Raw genomic sequence first — 18,060 nt, forward strand, 5'->3', positions numbered from 1 at the left:
GATAAACCTCCCTTTGGTTGGTGCTGGGCTGCAACTTTTTTCCCTTTGTCTCCCCCTGAGGAACTTGTCTGTCCCTGAGGCAGAGCCCCTCCTCTCAATCTGAAATTTAAAGTAATGATTGATCCTGGCCCAATCTCATAACTTTCCAACGATCTACAGTCCTGGAGGGCCCGCCTTCCACTGACCAGATGTTGGATCTGAACTGGGTATCCCATTTCTGCCCATATTTGTTGTTTCAGCTGCATGGAGGTGTCTCCTGCATGAACCCATACTAAACGAGTTTTCCCCTGAGGGGGTTTAATCAGAATCTGAAAACAAGTATTTGTTACCTGCTCTGGCTGAAGGCAAAGTTCCAGATCTGGCTCTGTTTTGGTTCGTTTTTCCTTATGCATGACTAGATCTGCAGAAACTCTGCCCGATCTATGATTGATGTCTTCGATCTGCTGCCTGGGATCAAGCTGTACTCGGATAAGGGCTAGATCGTGTAGATCCAAGCCGGAAACACAAAGTTTGGGTTCATGCGTTGAAGGGGGAAGCGGATCTGCAACATGCAGTCCCCCCCTGCCGTTTCTCCATGCGTTCTGGGTTTTACGAGCCCTGGCCCCTATACGCCATTCGGCCCGACGGTTTCCTTGTTCAGGAGCGCAGTTTGGGGCTTCGATCTTTCGCCAGAGAGAACCCTCCTCGTGTATCCACGCAGAGAGGTGAGCTTCTGATGATGCCCGCGCCTCCCAGCCGCCGATCTGCAACCTGGGATCGCGAATGCTGGCTGGATCAGATCGATTTAGGCCGGATCTGCAAAGTTCTGGCCAATGGATTGAAGGAGGGCGCAGACCTGCAGCGCGCAGACCCCTCCTGCCTTTGCTCCGAACGATCTGTGTCTGGCGCGTCCTTGCCTCTAAGGGCAGTATGTCAGGATGGCGAATCGCATAATTCCTTGAGGCAACAAACTCCACTGATACACTGCCACGGTGATCTGGAATGGTTTGGGTCGTTTGTCTGCGCCATTTCACAGAGAAAAACCTTTCTGCGTTGTAACGAGCATCTCTCCCCGTAGCTCCGAGCCCTGGTCCGCCTTCAGCACCTGCAACAGACTTTGGATCGGCTGCGGCTGCTAACAGATCTCTGCAAACACAAACCCTAGCACTCGCCATCATTTTCTCAAGTTTTACTTTAATATAATATGACCCAATTTCAATTCTAGCCTGCATAAATTGTCATCATTTCAAGTACTTTTACCAATTTTGTACGCATTCTAATTTTAAAAGGATTGTTTCAATTGCTTAAATATTGTTCATGTATGTGTTTCTATCAATTCAAGCATTATCACTTTTGTTGTGTGTGAATTAAATTATTTGATATACACTGAATATCGGAAATGTTTTTCTTTCATATGTGATGAATTTATAATTAATTCGATTAGATATTTAACCAAATTAATTCCTTTATCGATTATGACAACGTTAATTCATGAGGATCTTCAGTGTCATGAACATTGTTATATTTATAGCACATATGATTTAATACACCTGGTTAAAGTAATGGATTATATTAGTTTTAATTTATATAAGTCTTTATATTAAAATATTAGTTTCAGTAGCTTTCACCACTAACTATTCCATTTCTATAAACAATTAGTTGTAAAGGGGTAATTGGACCCAAAATACCAGTGGAACCACCATACCAAATGAAAAAAGTCTGATTTGGAGCTCTCACCGGGTGGATTTCCTCAAATGTTGATGCAGTCAGTTTTGACCATCAACAGATGGATTTAGGGATTTGAATTCCACAAATATTCTATAATTTAAGTAATATTTACAACTCATTGATTAAGATTGATCTCTAAAGTAATTATGTCTTTTTTTCCTTTTTAATTAAATTGATTATCTAAAAAGAAATGCCATATGAACAAGTGTTATATGAAATGAGTTATGCCTTTTTAGGCATCTAGTATTGATAAACTCTAGTAAAGTGGGAGTGAATCTCCATGGTTAAGAATCTTTTTGCAAGTGTTCCTAAATCTATATATGTTTAACTTATATAATAGTACAACTATTACTCTTGGTAAGCATATTTATTTACATATTGTTCTTATCCAACTTTTTATGCTAATACTTGCTTAGCTTATGTTGCGATTTGTTTATATGTGGCCCACGAATCCTGATGGCTAAGGTGAAGGTGTAGAGAGAATTTAACCTGTGACCTCCTAATAGAAGAAGTGCCACCAATTGAGCTGACTCTTGGGACTCAAAATATTTACTATATGATACAACTCACATTGCTTAAAAAAGCAAAAAAATCATAAAAGCTAAATAAATTATCAACTTTATTTTAAATAATTACTATTATTATTCATATATATATATATATATATATATATAAAAGTTAAAGATATATACATTTAAAAAATGTATATATGGAACACATTCTTAACCATGGATATTTTTAATTTGGAAATAGACTTTGTTACAATACCATGGATCAATGCCATGGCTTATCAATACTACATGCACCAAAAAACATAATTTATTGCATATGAACCTTATTCATTGAATTTTTTTTAATTAATCAATTTAATTAAAAGAGCAAAAAGATCATAACTACTTTGAGATGAATCTTAACCTTTGTTTTGTGTATACTACTATGCATATTACAGGATTACTATGGAGGTTAAATCTCTATCATCCATTTGATAATTATTGATGTTAAATTAAAATTCTAGAAGTGGTATTCTAAAATAGACATGCCTATAGGCCTAATTAATTATTTTTATAATTAATAATATAATTTAAAATAAAACAAAAATTAATTCATTTTTTATGTTTTTTTCTTTTTAGCAACATGAGAAAAATCATGAAGATTTTTTTATTTTTATAATGTATTGATGAATATTGACACCTACCAACCATTTAATTTATATGACTGTACTAGTTATATATATATATATATATATATATATATATATATATATATATATATATATATATATATGGAATGTGAAATGTCTCATGAACTAAGTTTGTCAATTCTCATTTTATTTATATGATCATTTTGATATATTTTATCAATATGAAGAAATATACTTGTAAATGTTTTATTTTTAAATTCAATCATAAATTTTAATAATTTAATTTTGAGACAATTTTAAAATGGTATATAAGATAAATTTCAATTTATTAATTAATACAATTTTTATAACCTAATAATATTTTCAAACAACTATAATATACAATGTAATAATAGATCGAATGTGAGATCTGGGAAAACATGGTGAAAGAGACATTTCAGGGTTTTTACAACTGCTCGATGAGATTTCTCATTTAAGGGAGTTCCCAACTTCCAAGGGGATTGATCGTTCTAAGCTCTTGAATGTGATTAAGAACCTCCACAACTTCAGACTCTTTGATGCCCAGAAACCAAAGTTGAAGCCAAAGGTGATTTGTAATGAAAAATTGTTTCTTCCTTTGGTTCCTATGTTGGTCGTCGCTCTTGATATTTGTACAACAAATGTTAAAAAAATGCTTCATCACTTTAATAAAGAGGAAGAAACCCATAAATGTGGATTTCGGCATCGACAATGGTCTTGGTAGCCCACCTCCTTGCTCTCCTAGAGTCATGTGCCTTTGGCCCCAAACTCCCTAGAGCTCTTTCCAGATCTTAATAATGCTATTATATGGGCATTCTATGCTTTTGTGGTTTAGATATATAGATTTAGTGAAATATATCAAGCTTTCTTTGGAGCTCAAATTGGGGATACTCTCTGGAATGCAACACTTGATTTTCAATGGTAAGAATCTAGATGATTCTCCCCCTCTTTCATTTTACAATATCTACAGAGATGTTATTGTAGTCATGATCCTTTTACTGCATGGGGAGAAGTGGGAAAGCCTTCCTCTTCCTAGGCTTTCTCTTACAAAGATGGTGTCCAACTCTAGTCACCATAATCTAGAGCTGCTCGGCCTTAGGTGGCTCATAAACCAGTCCAAGTCAAGAAATTTGAGGAAGTACTCTATGTTGAAATCTCACACCCCAAGCTAGAGGAACTCCGTCATCTATATGCCAAGTCAAGCCTCATCTTCCATTTCAATGGCTTATGGCCATGCTCAACCGTTATTTATAAGTGGATCCATTGGTCCTAAACCAAGAAGTGCAAGGTTATTTTTTTCTCAAAAGGTATTTTCAGAGTGATTTTTGCTTAATGAAATATTATCAGAAGGCCCTAACTAGTGGGCCTTGGTTCTGGTGTAAAGTTATCTTGTTTATAATTCCTTGGTTTCAGGATGTTGGCTCTTCTACAATAGTCATTACCGAGCTTCCAATCCGGGTTCAACTTCTTAATCTCCCTGCACACATATGGAACTTTTCAATTATTTAGGGCATAAGAGGCTCCTTGGGATACTTTCCAATGATATATCCCTCTCATGGGTAGATTGGAATTTACACCTATAGCAGAATTTGTGTGGAAATTAACATCAACAAAGGGTTTCCAGATCAAATCTACTTAAAAATTTGTAGCTATCATTGGACCCAATCTCTTAGTTATGAGAATACTACTTTTCATTTATGCTCTTATCTTTAGATAGTCCATTTATAGAATTCTTTCCCTCTATTATATTCTAGAAAGAAAAAAGACAATAGAATTCCTAATTCTAAAAGATTGAAACCTTGTGAGTTGGCCCCTATGGAGGGTGACACTTCTTATATTTTTGACCTAGAGGATGAAGGTTATTTTGATCATATGATTTTTTGGGATTAGGCTCAAACTTCTGCTCCACATCATACTCATGAAGATTCAACGATGAACCTAGTTCCCCATGAAGATATGTAGTTGGTGAATAAAGATGTTTCTTTGGGTGCTCTGAAGCAAACTCATAAATCAACATTTTCTGACTCTAATAAGTACTATCCTTCAACCCTCAATGATAATATGTATGTAAATTTGGTTTACTTGTCTTTAGTAGGTTGGTTGAAGGTAGTTTAAGCATCAAATACATATTTTCCTTCTTGCACAATAAATCCAATGAAAATGGTTGTTGCTAAATGGAAATGTTGATTGGTGGCTATGTAGTCATGTGAGAAAGATTAGAGATAAAATAGACTCAACATCGTCATGATAGGTTGGAAAAAAATGGATTAGGTTTTGTTTTAGCCAGTTTTTCAAGATAATTAACATTGATATAACAACAAAAATGGAGGTCTTTGTCGAGGAATGGTAGTGGGTTCTCACCCTAACCTCCTTAAAAGGTATGGGTGGAAATTGGCTTATGTGGAAAAATGGTATCATGTGGCAAAAGGATGGGTCTTAGCTATCACAACCTGTATATTGAAAAGTGACAACAACATAAACAATGTGGGTGATGTACTGACTTGAAATAAATTATGGGAGCTGCAATTTGGATGGTATCTATTAATATAGTCCCTCCATATGCGACTATATTCCTTGGGATCCCTCCCATAGCCCTCTAGTTCTCTTATTAGCTTCCACTCCCCTTTATCGCACTTAAATACAATCAAACCCTAGCATACAAACTTTATCTTGTTGCCTAAGGGTGTTCATAGGAAGTTGATGCACAAAAATATGGCAATGGTGTGTGCAAGAATGGACACATGCATTAATGTGCTTGCATTTTCAAAAATGTGCACACATTCATAGTTTTCTAGCCTTGACATTCCTCAACACAAGATTTCCAACTCAGCATGTGTAGCTACCAACATAGGGGTTTCAATAATTTTCATGCATTCCTAAGTATATTCACATTCCTAAATGAGTTTTCACTCCTTTATAGTTTAATAGGAAAATAACACATGAGAAGGGCAGCACCAATAATGTTGCAGATTGCCTCAGTCGACCACCGATCATGGCGTTAACCAAAATGCTCAACTCTTGTGGGCACGAGACTTCGGATTGGCCACTTCTCTACAAAAGCGACCCAGAATTCGGCCACACATATCAGACACTCTTGGAGGGTCGGCGTGTTGCAGATTTTCACCTCCAGGATGCCCTATTATGCCACCTCGGTCACCTTTGTGTTCCTTCAAGCGAGCGTGCCAAGATGATTTGGGAAGCACACTACAGTCGGGCTACTGGGCATTTCGGGGTCGAGAAAACAGTGGCAGTACTGCAAAATTATTTCTATTAGCCGAATCTTCGACAGGATGTTGGGAAGTACATCAGATCATGTACTGCCTGTGCCATTGCCAAACCGACCATTAAGAAGCACGGCCTCTATACCCCGTTGCCTACCCCTAGTCGACCTTGGGAATCCATCTCCATGGATTACATGTTAGGCCTTCCTTCCACTAAGCATGGAAATGACTGTGTTTTTGTGGTCATCGACAGGTTCTCGAAGATGGCCATTATGGTGGCCTGCAAGAAGAATATCACAGCAGAAGCCACTGCTAAACTCTTCTTTGAACGAGTGTGGGTGCACTTTGGGATCCCACAGTCTATCATCTCAGATCGGGACAGTTGGTTTCTCAGCACATTTTGGTCCAGTCTCTGGTCAATGCTGGACACCAAACTCACGAATTCCACAGCCTTCCATCCTCAAACTGATGGCTAGACAGAGGTTGTCAATAGGATGTTTGTGCACATTTTGCGCATGTATAACTCAAAGCATCCACGCACATGGGACGAGAGCCTCCCCTATGTTCAGCACAACTACAACCGAGCTCTTCACAGCTCCACTGGCCATAGCCCTTTTCAGGTGGGTTTGGGATTCCAGCCACTATGCCCCATTGATGTGGCCATGCCACTTGCAGCTACTCACATGAATTCAGCTCATGTCTAGTCCGAAACAGATAAGGCCACCAGCTTCATTGAGCGCATCCAACACATTCGCCAGCAGGTCCATGACATTCTTGAGAAATCAAATGCCAAGTACAAGCAGCGACATGATCAACATCGGGTGCCACACAAGTTTCAGGTGGGCGACAAAGTCTGGTTGCATTTGCAAAAGGAACTCCTTACTGGAGCCTATCGGAAATTGAGACCACTCCGATATGGTCCTTACACCATTACTAAGGCTATGGGAGACAATGCATTTGAGCTCAGCATTCCCCCATTCCTTGGCCTGCACCCAGTGTTCAATGTGGACCGCCTTCAGCCATACTTTCCACCATTGCTAGACACATCCGACATTGCAGAACAGGTCAAACCCACAGAATTAAATCCAGATTGCATGGAACAAGCTGCAACTGATCGGATCATGGACACACAGATCAAGAACACTCGCCAATAGAATATCCAACTGTATCGAGTTGTCAAAGCAGGCCAACTCCTTCAGCAGGGCAAGTGGCTCACCAGGGAACAAGTTCAACAAAAGTTTCCTCATCTCATGGAGGAGCTCAACGCAATGGGGACCATTGCTTCCTAAGGGGGGAGGAATGATCCAGGTGGATATTGGTGGCCACCTGCCAAGTCCACTTGGACCCCCACCATTGTCTTTCTCAGCATTTTCAGTTTCCTTAATTGTAGCACAACTTACTATTTTTAGCAGTTTTTCGGGTCCTGAACTTCCGGAGCCATTTTGAGGCCCTAAACGACGTTTTTTGGGGAATCCGGGGGCAACATGGGTCCATGGAATGGACCGATGTTGCCCATTCCAACAATGGTAGTACTCGGATAGATATTTCTAACGAGCTATTGTATGCGTCAAACGGAGATCATATGCCAAAGTTACGACCCCGGGAAGTTGATGTACCAATTTACCCCAAACGGGGCCCACAGTTTGGCGTTTCATCTCCTAGGGTTAGGTTTTGGAATGTTAAGGGTTTTCCATTGTTTCTCAACAATAAATAGGCCTTCGAGCCTCATTGTAACACAATTCAGAGGCATGTAGCCATCACATCTCTTCTCAGAGATAAGCTACCATTGCCCTAGCTGGTTTATTTCCATTTCTGGTCGTAAGCATATTTCAGTATTTTCCATTAATGAAATGAAGTATTATTTCTGCTGCATCTTTGTGTATATGGTTATCTCTGTAATTTGTTGCGTTCCTGTTTAAATCCGGATCAGTGGTATCAGAGCGGTCTGCTTTTTCTCTGTTTTTCTTTGCATGTCCCCAACAAGGTCGGGATATAAGGAGTTAGGGCTTGAACTGGTTGAACCTTTGCAAGACCAGCCTTGCAAATCCTGACGGCCTCCCATGGCGGACGCGAAGAAAGACGAGGGGGCAGGTGATCCCATCAAAATCTTGCTCGAAGAAGCCCTCGAGCGACAACGGAACGCGATGATGGACAACTTTGCCCAGATCCTTCAGCGGCTACCCAGAAGCGGCGCCTCGGCTTCCAGCAGCTACTCTGGAAACGCCACACCCTTTAAGGTACAAGTTAATTTTGAAATCCCCATATTCGAGGGTCAGATAGACGCAGATGTCGTAGATAAATGGTTAAATCTGCTAGAGGGTTATTTTTCTGTTCATGAATTTTCGAGTCGGGAAAAGATTGTTTTTGCTCTTCTCAAAGCAGCCCCCCACGTCAAGGATTGGTGGGAAACCTACTGCGAGCAGAAGGATGAAAGTACTGGCTCACTATTTTCAGCCGCAACCACCTGGGATTTGTTCCGGGATGCCGTCAAGGAGCAGTACTACCCTGTTGGAAGCTATGAGGATGAATACATAAAGTGGACCACGCTGCGGCAGGGAAGGGACCAAGACGTGCCGGAGTTCACCAATCTTTTCCATACCCTTCGTACAAAGTTGGGTATCAAGGATTCGGAGCAACATTTGATCCTCAAATACCGTGGCTGCCTGCACAAGTACATCCAGGAAGAAATACAATTCCTAAACATCCCCTCGCTCGGCGCAGCATACCGATATGCCGTCAAGGTCGAGCAGAATTTTAAACAAAAGAAGCGAGACTTTGGATCTGCGAATCCAAAGCAGGGGAAAGGTGCCCCGAAACCACAGAACAAAGGACAAAGCCAAGGCGGGACAGCCCAAGACAACCAGCCGAAGCTGCAAGCAAAGAACAGTGCCGCGAAGTCGAGAAAGGACACTGGAAAATGGTGCGAGTTCCATAAGAGCTCCACTCACAACACAAGTGAGTGTCGGGCCAAGCAGTCACTGGTGACTGAGCTAAAGGTTTCAGAATCAGATGCATGTTCCGACTCTGAGTCAGAACCCGATAAGGGGTATGAAAAAGGGAAGCAGATCATTGATGCGGATCCCAACGCCACTGTTGCTACCGCAAAGATCCAGAAAAATGAACCCGAAGATCCAGAGGAGGAGGAGCGTCTCTTCCACTCTCAGATGTGGGTAAAGGGCTCCCCGATACAGTTCATTGTTGATAGCGGGAGTCAAAAGAACCTCATTTCGGCAAAGGTCGTGAAGCGGTTGGGCTTACCGACCAGAGCACATCCACAACCATACACCATTGGGTGGCTGCACCAAGGACGAGATCTTCGCGTGAGCCAGCAGTGTCGCCTTCCATACAACATCAAGCCCTTCACGGATGAGGTATTGTGTGACATTGCTCCCCTTGAAGTTTGTGATGTACTACTAGGACAACGATACTTGTGGAAGCGACATGCTGTGTATGAATCAAGGCCCCGTGCTGTTATTATTACATTGGGAAATAAGTTGTTCAGGATACCAGAGGTAGCACCACCTACCGCCATCTCTTTGATTACTGCAAAACAATGCAGTAAGATCATTTCCAAAACCAGGAAATTTGCTTTCCTGATGATACGCCCTCAAGGAAAGAAGAAGACAGTGGCTGCGGCCTCCAGACGGGGTCCCTCTGCACGACAACTACAGATGGACAAGATTGTGGAGGAGTACGAGGACATCTTCACCTCCCCGGCAGGGGTTCCTCTGCACTGTCAAGTCAATCACTCCATCGACCAATTTATCGGCGCTCCGTTCTGGAGAACAATGAAATCAAGAGGCAGATTCAGGAGCTCCTGCAGAAAGGTCACATCCATCCGAGCTCATCGCCCTGTGGGAGCCCGATCATGTTGGTACAGAAGAAGGATGGGACATGGAGACTCTGCATTAACTATCGGGCGCTGAACAAGATCACTGTCCGTAATAGGTACCCGATCCCGCGGATTGATGACCTCCTAGACCAACTAAAGGGGGCGAAATATTTCAGCAAGATCGATTTGAAGTCAGGATATCACCAGGTACCAATCGAACCCTCTGATGTGTGGAAGACTGCCTTCAAATCCAAGGAGGGCCTCTTCGAATGGTTGGTCATGCCTTTCGGATTAACGAATGCTCCTGCAACCCTTATGAGGCTAATGGATGACATCTTGCGGCCATTCACCAACTCCTTTGTAGTAGTATACTTGGATGACATTCTGATCTTCAGCCAGAGTTGGGAAGAGCACCTCCACCACGTCTGACAGGTTCTCCAAACACTGCGGCAACACAAGCTATGTGCCAATTTGGAGAAATGCACTTTTGGCATGACCCAGGTTCAGTATCTGGGATACATCATTGATGAACAGGGGGTGCATGTCGATCCAGCCAAGATCCAAGTCATTCGAGATTGGCCCTCTCCAACCACTCTAACAGAGCTCCACAGCTTTCTAGGTCTTGCCAACTTCTACCGCAGGTGTGTGTTGGGGTTTTCTCATATTTCTTGGCCCTTGAGTCAGGTCACCAAGGGAGGGGCGAAAGAAAGATTCTTTTGGTCTGAATCTCAACAAAAGGCATTCATGGAGTTGAAGGATCGCCTCTGCACGGCACCAGTGCTCGCGTTACCAGATTTACAACAACCATTTGAGGTCGAGACAGATGCCTCTGACTATGCTATTGGGGCAGTCCTTACTCAACATGGACATCCAGTGGCATATCACAGTGAAACACTTTCAGACACAGTCCGGAAGTACCCCACTTATGATAAAGAGATGTATTCCATTGTACAGGCCTACCGACAATGGAAGCATTACATTTTGGGGAAGGAAACGGTCATCCACACAGACCACCGACCCCTGCAGTTCATACAGACCCAAGGGAAATTGCAGAATGATCGCCATCAGAAGTGGTCTACATACCTGCAATAGTTCCACTTGAATATCAAGTATAAGAAGGGCAGCACCAATAATGTTGCAGATTGCCTCAGTCGACCACCGATCATGGCGCTAACCACAGTGCTCAACTCTTGTGGGCACGAGACTTCGGATTGGCCACTTCTCTACAAAAGCGACCCAGAATTCGGCCACACATATCAGACACTCTTGGAGGGTCGGCGTGTTGCAGATTTTCACCTCCAAGATGCCCTATTATGCCACCTCGGTCACCTTTGTGTTCCTTCAAGCGAGCGTGCCAAGATGATTTGGGAAGAACACTACAGTCGGGCTGCTGGGCATTTCGGGGTCGAGAAAAGAGTGGCAGTACTGCAAAATTATTTCTATTGGCCGAATCTTTGACAGGATGTTGGGAAGTACATCAGATCATGTACTGCCTGTGCCATTGCCAAACCGACCATTAAGAAGCACGGCCTCTATACCCTGTTGCCTACCCCTAGTCGACCTTGGGAATCCATCTCCATGGATTACATGTCAGGCCTTCCTTCCACTAAGCATGGAAATGACTGTGTTTTTGTGGTCGTCAACAGGTTCTCGAAGATGGCCATTATGGTGGCCTGCAAGAAGAATATCATAGCAGAAGCCACTGCTAAACTCTTCTTTGAACGAGTGTGGGTGCACTTTGGGATCCCACAGTCTATCATCTCAGATCGGGACAGTCGGTTTCTTAGCACATTTTGGTCCAGTCTCTGGTCAATGCTGGACACCAAACTCACGAAGTCCACAGCCTTCCATCCTCAAACTGATGGCCAGACAGAGGTTGTCAATAGGATGATTGTGCACATTCTGCGCATGTATAACTCAAAGCATCCACGCACATGGGACGAGAGCCTCCCCTATGTTCAGCACAGCTACAACCGAGCTCTTCACAGCTCCACTGGCCATAGCCCTTTTCAGGTGGGTTTGGGATTCCAGCCACTATGCCCCATTGATGTGGCCATGCCGCTTGCAGCTACTCACATGAATTCAGCTCATGTCCAGTCCGAAACAGATAAGGCCACCAGCTTCATTGAGCGCATCCAACACATTCGCCAGCAGGTCCATGACATTCTTGAGAAATCAAATGCCAAGTACAAGCAGCGACATGATCAACATCGGGTGCCACACAAGTTTCAGGTGGGCGACAAAGTCTGGTTGCATTTGCAAAACGAATGCCTTACTGGAGCCTATCGGAAATTGAGACCACTCCGATATGGTCCTTACACCATTACTAAGGCTATGGGAGACAATGCATTTGAGCTCAGCATTCCCCCATTCCTTGGCCTACACCCAGTGTTCAATGTGGACCGCCTTCGGCCATACTTTCCACCATTGCTAGACACATCCGACATTGCAGAACAGGTCAAACCCACAGAATTAAATCCAGATTGCATGGAACAAGCTGCAACTGATCGGATCATGGACACACAGATCAAGAACACTCGCCAATAGAATATCCAATTGTATCAAGTTGTCAAAGCAGGCCAACTCCTTCAGCAGGGCAAGTGGCTCACCAGGGAACAAGTTCAGCAAAAGTTTCCTCATCTCATGGAGGAGCTCAACGCAATGGGGACCATTGCTTCCTAAGGGGGGAGGAATGATCCAGGTGGATATTGGTGGCCACCTGGACCCCCACCATTGTCTTTCTCAGCATTTTCAGTTTCCTTAATTGTAGCACAACTTACTATTTTTAGCAGTTTTTCGGGTCCTGAACTTCCGGAGCCATTTTGAGGCCCTAAACGACGTTTTTTGGGGAATCCGGGGGCAACATGGGGCCATGGAATGGGCCGATGTTTCCTGTTCCAACAATGGTAGTACTCGGATAGATCTTTCTAATGAGCTATTGTATGCGTCAAATGGAGATCATATGCCAAAGTTACGACCCCGGGGAGTTGATGTACCAATTTACCCCAAACGGGGCCCACAGTTTGGCGTTTCGTCTCCTAGGGTTAGGTTTTGGAATGTTAAGGGTTTTCCATTATTTCTCAACAATAAATAGGCCTTCGAGCCTCATTGTAACACAGTTCAGAGGCATGTAGCCATCACATCTCTTCTCAGAGATAAGCTACCATCGCCCTAGCTGGTTTATTTCCATTTCTGGTCGTAAGCATATTTCAGTATTTTCCATTAATGAAATGAAGTATTATTTCTGCTGCATCTTTGTGTATATGGTTATCTCTGTAATTTGTTGCATTCCTGTTTAAATCCGGATCAGTTCCATTGTTACCTAAGAAGTTTTTCAAGTTATTGAGTTATTTGAGGAGATATTGTAGGATAGTTTGAGTTCCAATGTCGACTTAATTTTTTATTGGTTCAATGTAGGTTTAATAAACCTCCATGTTTTTGTATTTCATAAATTTTCTTTTATATTATGAAAACAAAATATACCTTTTTCCCTCTTTAAATGCAAGATATAAATTATATTGAACCTGCACCTAAACAAAACCCAAACCCGCCATCACCAAATGAAGATAGAATAAATCCCAACCCACAACCATGACATGTAAACTTTGAAATTGATTTAGGGCTTAGGTCAATATGTCCCCTAATACAATATTTAAGAAACTGAAAGACTAAATAGCCTTCACCTCTTTCACTCATTACAACATTGGATATCAATTATTTTTCCATTACTAGTGCATAATGCTAGTTAAGCCTTATATTTTTAATTACAAGGATAGAATTTTTGAGTATTATAGAATGAGGTTAGATAGAAATTAGGTTCAATAAAAAAAAAATCAAAAGCAAGGTCTGATGACCTTGTTTATTGACCATAAATCGATAACATAATATTTACTGACAAAGAAATGCACTTGTATGTATCGATACACCTACCAACACTCTATAAACAATTATACAAGTAAGTAATTCAAGCTAATTCACAAACATTATTTCCATAATAGTAGAACCTATTACTTTCCCTTAGAAAATTATTGGATAAATTTACCTTAGGTCACAATGTCAACGACATTGACAATGGTGAATTATAGTGAGCGGGTCATGGGTTTGCACAAAATTACAAAAATCTTAACCAAATGCATAATCCTCCTACCCATAATCCTCCCATTTCATAAAAAATTATCTAGATCGAAACATTCATTTCTGAATTGACTCATATCATAGTACAACATAGAAAATTCATTGGATTATCCTACTAGGAGGGATTTTTAGGTGATCTTGTGAGGGTTGGGCCCTCAAGCCCTACAAAAAATTATAGCCAAAAGAATCCATATGGACACATTATGAATCCTTATCCTAATTCATGTGGTCTTCGTAGATGCTTGAGTTTAGGTAGACTTCTTATGGGCTAAAGGAATCCACTACACATGGTAACTTCATGGAGGAGGTTAGTATCACATCCTCTCTCTCTCTCTCTCTCTCTCTCTCTCTCTCTCTCTCTCTCTCTCTATATATATATATATATATATATATATAGAACTATTGTTTTGTGTGTGTGTGTATATATACGCACACACACACAAACACACACACAAAACAATAGTTTTATAGTAGAAGAAAAGGGAAACATCTAAATAAATTTATATAGTTCTATTATGTAGTGATAATATTTTTTTATTATATAACTATTTAGTACAATTTTACCTTTACTATCATATATTATTTATAGTTATAGTTATACTATTATTATTATATCTATCATCCTTAATTTATTATTATCCCCATCCTTTTAGGGTCATGGGAATTTTTTCTTTTCCGTTTTCTCCTTTGCTATTCCCTAATATTGAATAATCAAACTCTTGGCTCTTGGCTTGATCATGGTCTCTCCTCCATTATTTATTTGGATCTACTTCCATTCTATCATTAAGGTATGTAATGAATATGGACCCATATTTGGGCTCTAAAACATCAACATAAACTTATCAAACTGTGTATCTTTCGACCATTAATGGAAAGAGAGCTGTAGAAGAATAATTCAATTCAACAAGCAAGTGATTTCAAGTAAGCATAACAAGAAAAAAATAGCGCAATTTCTTTTGGGATTTTTTTGTACAAATAATAAAAGATTGCCCAAAGTTCAATAGGATTTTAAAGAAATGGTCATATAATTATGATTTGGAAAATAACTATAGCTATTTCATTAGAAGTAGATACCTTTTAATCCATATATTAGGCCATGAGCCATATATAGGTTAGAAAATAATAGAGTTTTTATATAGTAATTGGGATTATGGATATCTTTGCAACACCATTAAATTAATAAAATATAGAAAATCAACATGGAAAATTTGTATATCGATCTACAATAGATCCCTTCCCTATCACTTCTTAGTTTGTAGTCTTCATGTCAATATTTTATTCATGTGATTATTTAGAGTTAAAAGGTCTCTGTTAGTGTCAGTATCTTCATCCCTCCATCAGAGATCAAATCCTCTTGTTGCATTGCATATTAGGTGTCCCGCTTAGTCAGCTGCATTCCATTAGGCACATGGATCATCTGACGGTAGTGGCTTTCCTACAGTTTCCCTCATGTTATCTACCTGCTGGCTCATGTTTGTTCATTTCAAAGCATATACAGTCATCTTTTGTCTTAAAGATTGCAAAGGTTTTGCTTTAGGGTTTCATTGTCATTTAGGTCTAGGGTTTCATCAAAAGGAGTTTCAAAGTGTCCAATAACAACCATCAGGCCATGAGGAGGTTCCAGCATCATTAAATTTCATCATCAAGTGCTCAGAAATGTGTTTTTCCTCAAAACTCTGTATTGAGGAAAAACAGAGTATTTTTGCTTTTATGGTACAAAATTATGTGATTTGATTTTCTTCATATGTGAATCACTCCATCTGTAACCCTGGTCTCTTTCCCTAGCCCTAGTAGCTCCAGCTACCTACAAAAAAAACAAAGCACATGTCATTCAGTCCATCACAAGTTTTAATAAAGTGAAAGAAGTCCAAAAACAGAGTAAAAAACAAAGTCCTTTTCAAAACATTGCAAAAATGGGTTTTATGAGTAAAAAATTTAAAATCTCCATATATAAGTCACGCCTTCAATTTCAAAAGTTCATTTTCACTCCAAGACAAAGTGGAAGCAAGGCGAAGTCGTGTTGGTGAGCATGTGAGAGGAATTGGTGAAAAATTGGCCAAAAACAGGGGCGCGGTGCACTGGGCAAGTGCCATGGCGCACATAGACGGCGCGGCACATAGAACCGTGACCTCCAGTGCAAATTAACACAGGTGCGGCACACTCAGCAGGTGTGGCACATTGGGTTTGATGCGCGACGCATACAGCCAGCAAGCTGAAAACTCCAAAAACTTGCTCCAAATCGCCCTAATCTAGTGGATCATCACTTGTACAAGTAAGTTGGGCTTCCATAATTGCTTTTCATCCAAGGTTAGTGCTTGTTTGATGGTGGTTGTCTTATGGTGTTGGATAGAAAAATCAAACCCTACCAAGGAAAACAGTGCTAGGGTTTTGTATTGATTGTTTATCTACCAAGTTATTCCTCCCACCTCACACTCCCTTATTCCATTTTTCCCTTGATTTTCCTATTCCCTACATTCACATACCCCTAAATTCACTAATCCCATACCCCAATTCCCATTTCCCAAAGTCCCAAATACTCTCTAACTCCCAAACCCTAGTCCTATACAAAAAATCCTAAATCATTCCCTAATTCCCTATTTCCCTAATTAAACCTGTCCCAACAGTCCCTAAATCCCTTATTGTTTCACCTCCCTCATATCACTATTTTCTTTGGTGGCAATAATCAAACACATCACAGCTCACCTATTTCTCATCAAGACATCTTCAAAACGGTCCATCCACTAGCAGACATGGCATCTGATCCTTCATATGATTATGAAGAGGAGACCCACATTGATTCACCTACAGAGGTACATGCACCGAGGATGCCTCATAGAGGTGGCAAACATATTAGAGAAGAACCAACCACTCTTGCCGAATTACAGGCCTGCCCTCTTGCCATCTTTTGTTTCCAACATCAGTCCTGCTATGAATTTTGTGAGAAGGTTGCTAGCATTCAGTTTCATCATGAGTTGGCTCGCTTGTTTGTGCTGCATTTACATGATGGTCAAGCCACTTTCGCTGGTGTCACCTTTACATTAACACCAGAATCCATTTCACTAGCAACCGGTATTCCCAACATTGGAGAGCAATGGAACAAGAGGCAGCAAATTGACCGGCAGCATTATGAACCATACATCAAACCTGGCTATTTGAGACAACTCAGCAGAGTATTTCCTTTCCAGTACCTCAAAGATGCTTATGCTCCTTTGATGAAAATGATCATGAGGTATTTCAGCTGTGAGGGCCGGTTTTCACATTTATGTGCTTATCATATCAGACTGTTGATGCATTTTACCAGGGCAAGGATGATGAACATCCCTTACTTCATGTGCCGAAACATAGAGAAGATGACCACCCTTGTGTAGCACAAGATTCCTCAGCATCAGTTCAACAATATTTACCATTTTGCTCTCATTAAAATTGTGGTCATTCATCAGCTTGGCTTACAGGGCATCACTTGGGAGGATTTCATCTCTCGTGAGTTTTTTAGATCTCCTCAGGGACCTTCAGAGGCTTTTCATGAGACAGGTGGACCTTCTTATTAGTGTGAGGGTAATGAGACACAGACTGCTATCATGCCAGTGTTTATTACCTATCAGAAGGGCACTAGACAGTTGTTTGCAGCAGCTAAGCGAGTGTTATCTCCACCCGGGGTGGAAGGGGCCTCGCTTCCGTCATCAGCACAACAGGTTCAGGACAAAGGCAAGAGGCCACTACAGGAGGAAGGACCATCAGGTGAGCGGGAGACTGATTTCATTCTCATTGAGGGTGATGATACTGATATGGGCCCGCAAAGCACAAATCTTAGAGAAATCATTCAGGAGCATCAGGCAGACATTAATGCCTTGTATATCAATTTGGATAGAGCCTAATGGACAATACAATACTTGGAGCAAAGGAATAAGCAGCTGGAGGACCAGCAAGTGATTATGGAGTTGCAAAACATTCGGGAGAATTGCCAAGCTGCCCAAAGGAGGAGGGTGGAGTTCACTTCACTTGAGCAG

The 18,060-nt window shown here is 41.1% G+C and overlaps 1 pseudogene; it reads right to left on the reverse strand.

Moving 5' to 3' along the window:
- LOC149202020 (protein CHROMATIN REMODELING 20-like) overlaps nt 1–18,060 on the reverse strand; it is a 95,816-nt pseudogene that overhangs the window by 41,965 nt on the left and 35,791 nt on the right.

This window comes from Pinus tabuliformis, chromosome 2_1 (assembly GCF_031772625.1).
Source record: "Pinus tabuliformis cultivar Carrire ecotype Pingquan chromosome 2_1, CPIR1, whole genome shotgun sequence".
Lineage (NCBI taxonomy): Eukaryota > Viridiplantae > Streptophyta > Pinopsida > Pinales > Pinaceae > Pinus > Pinus tabuliformis.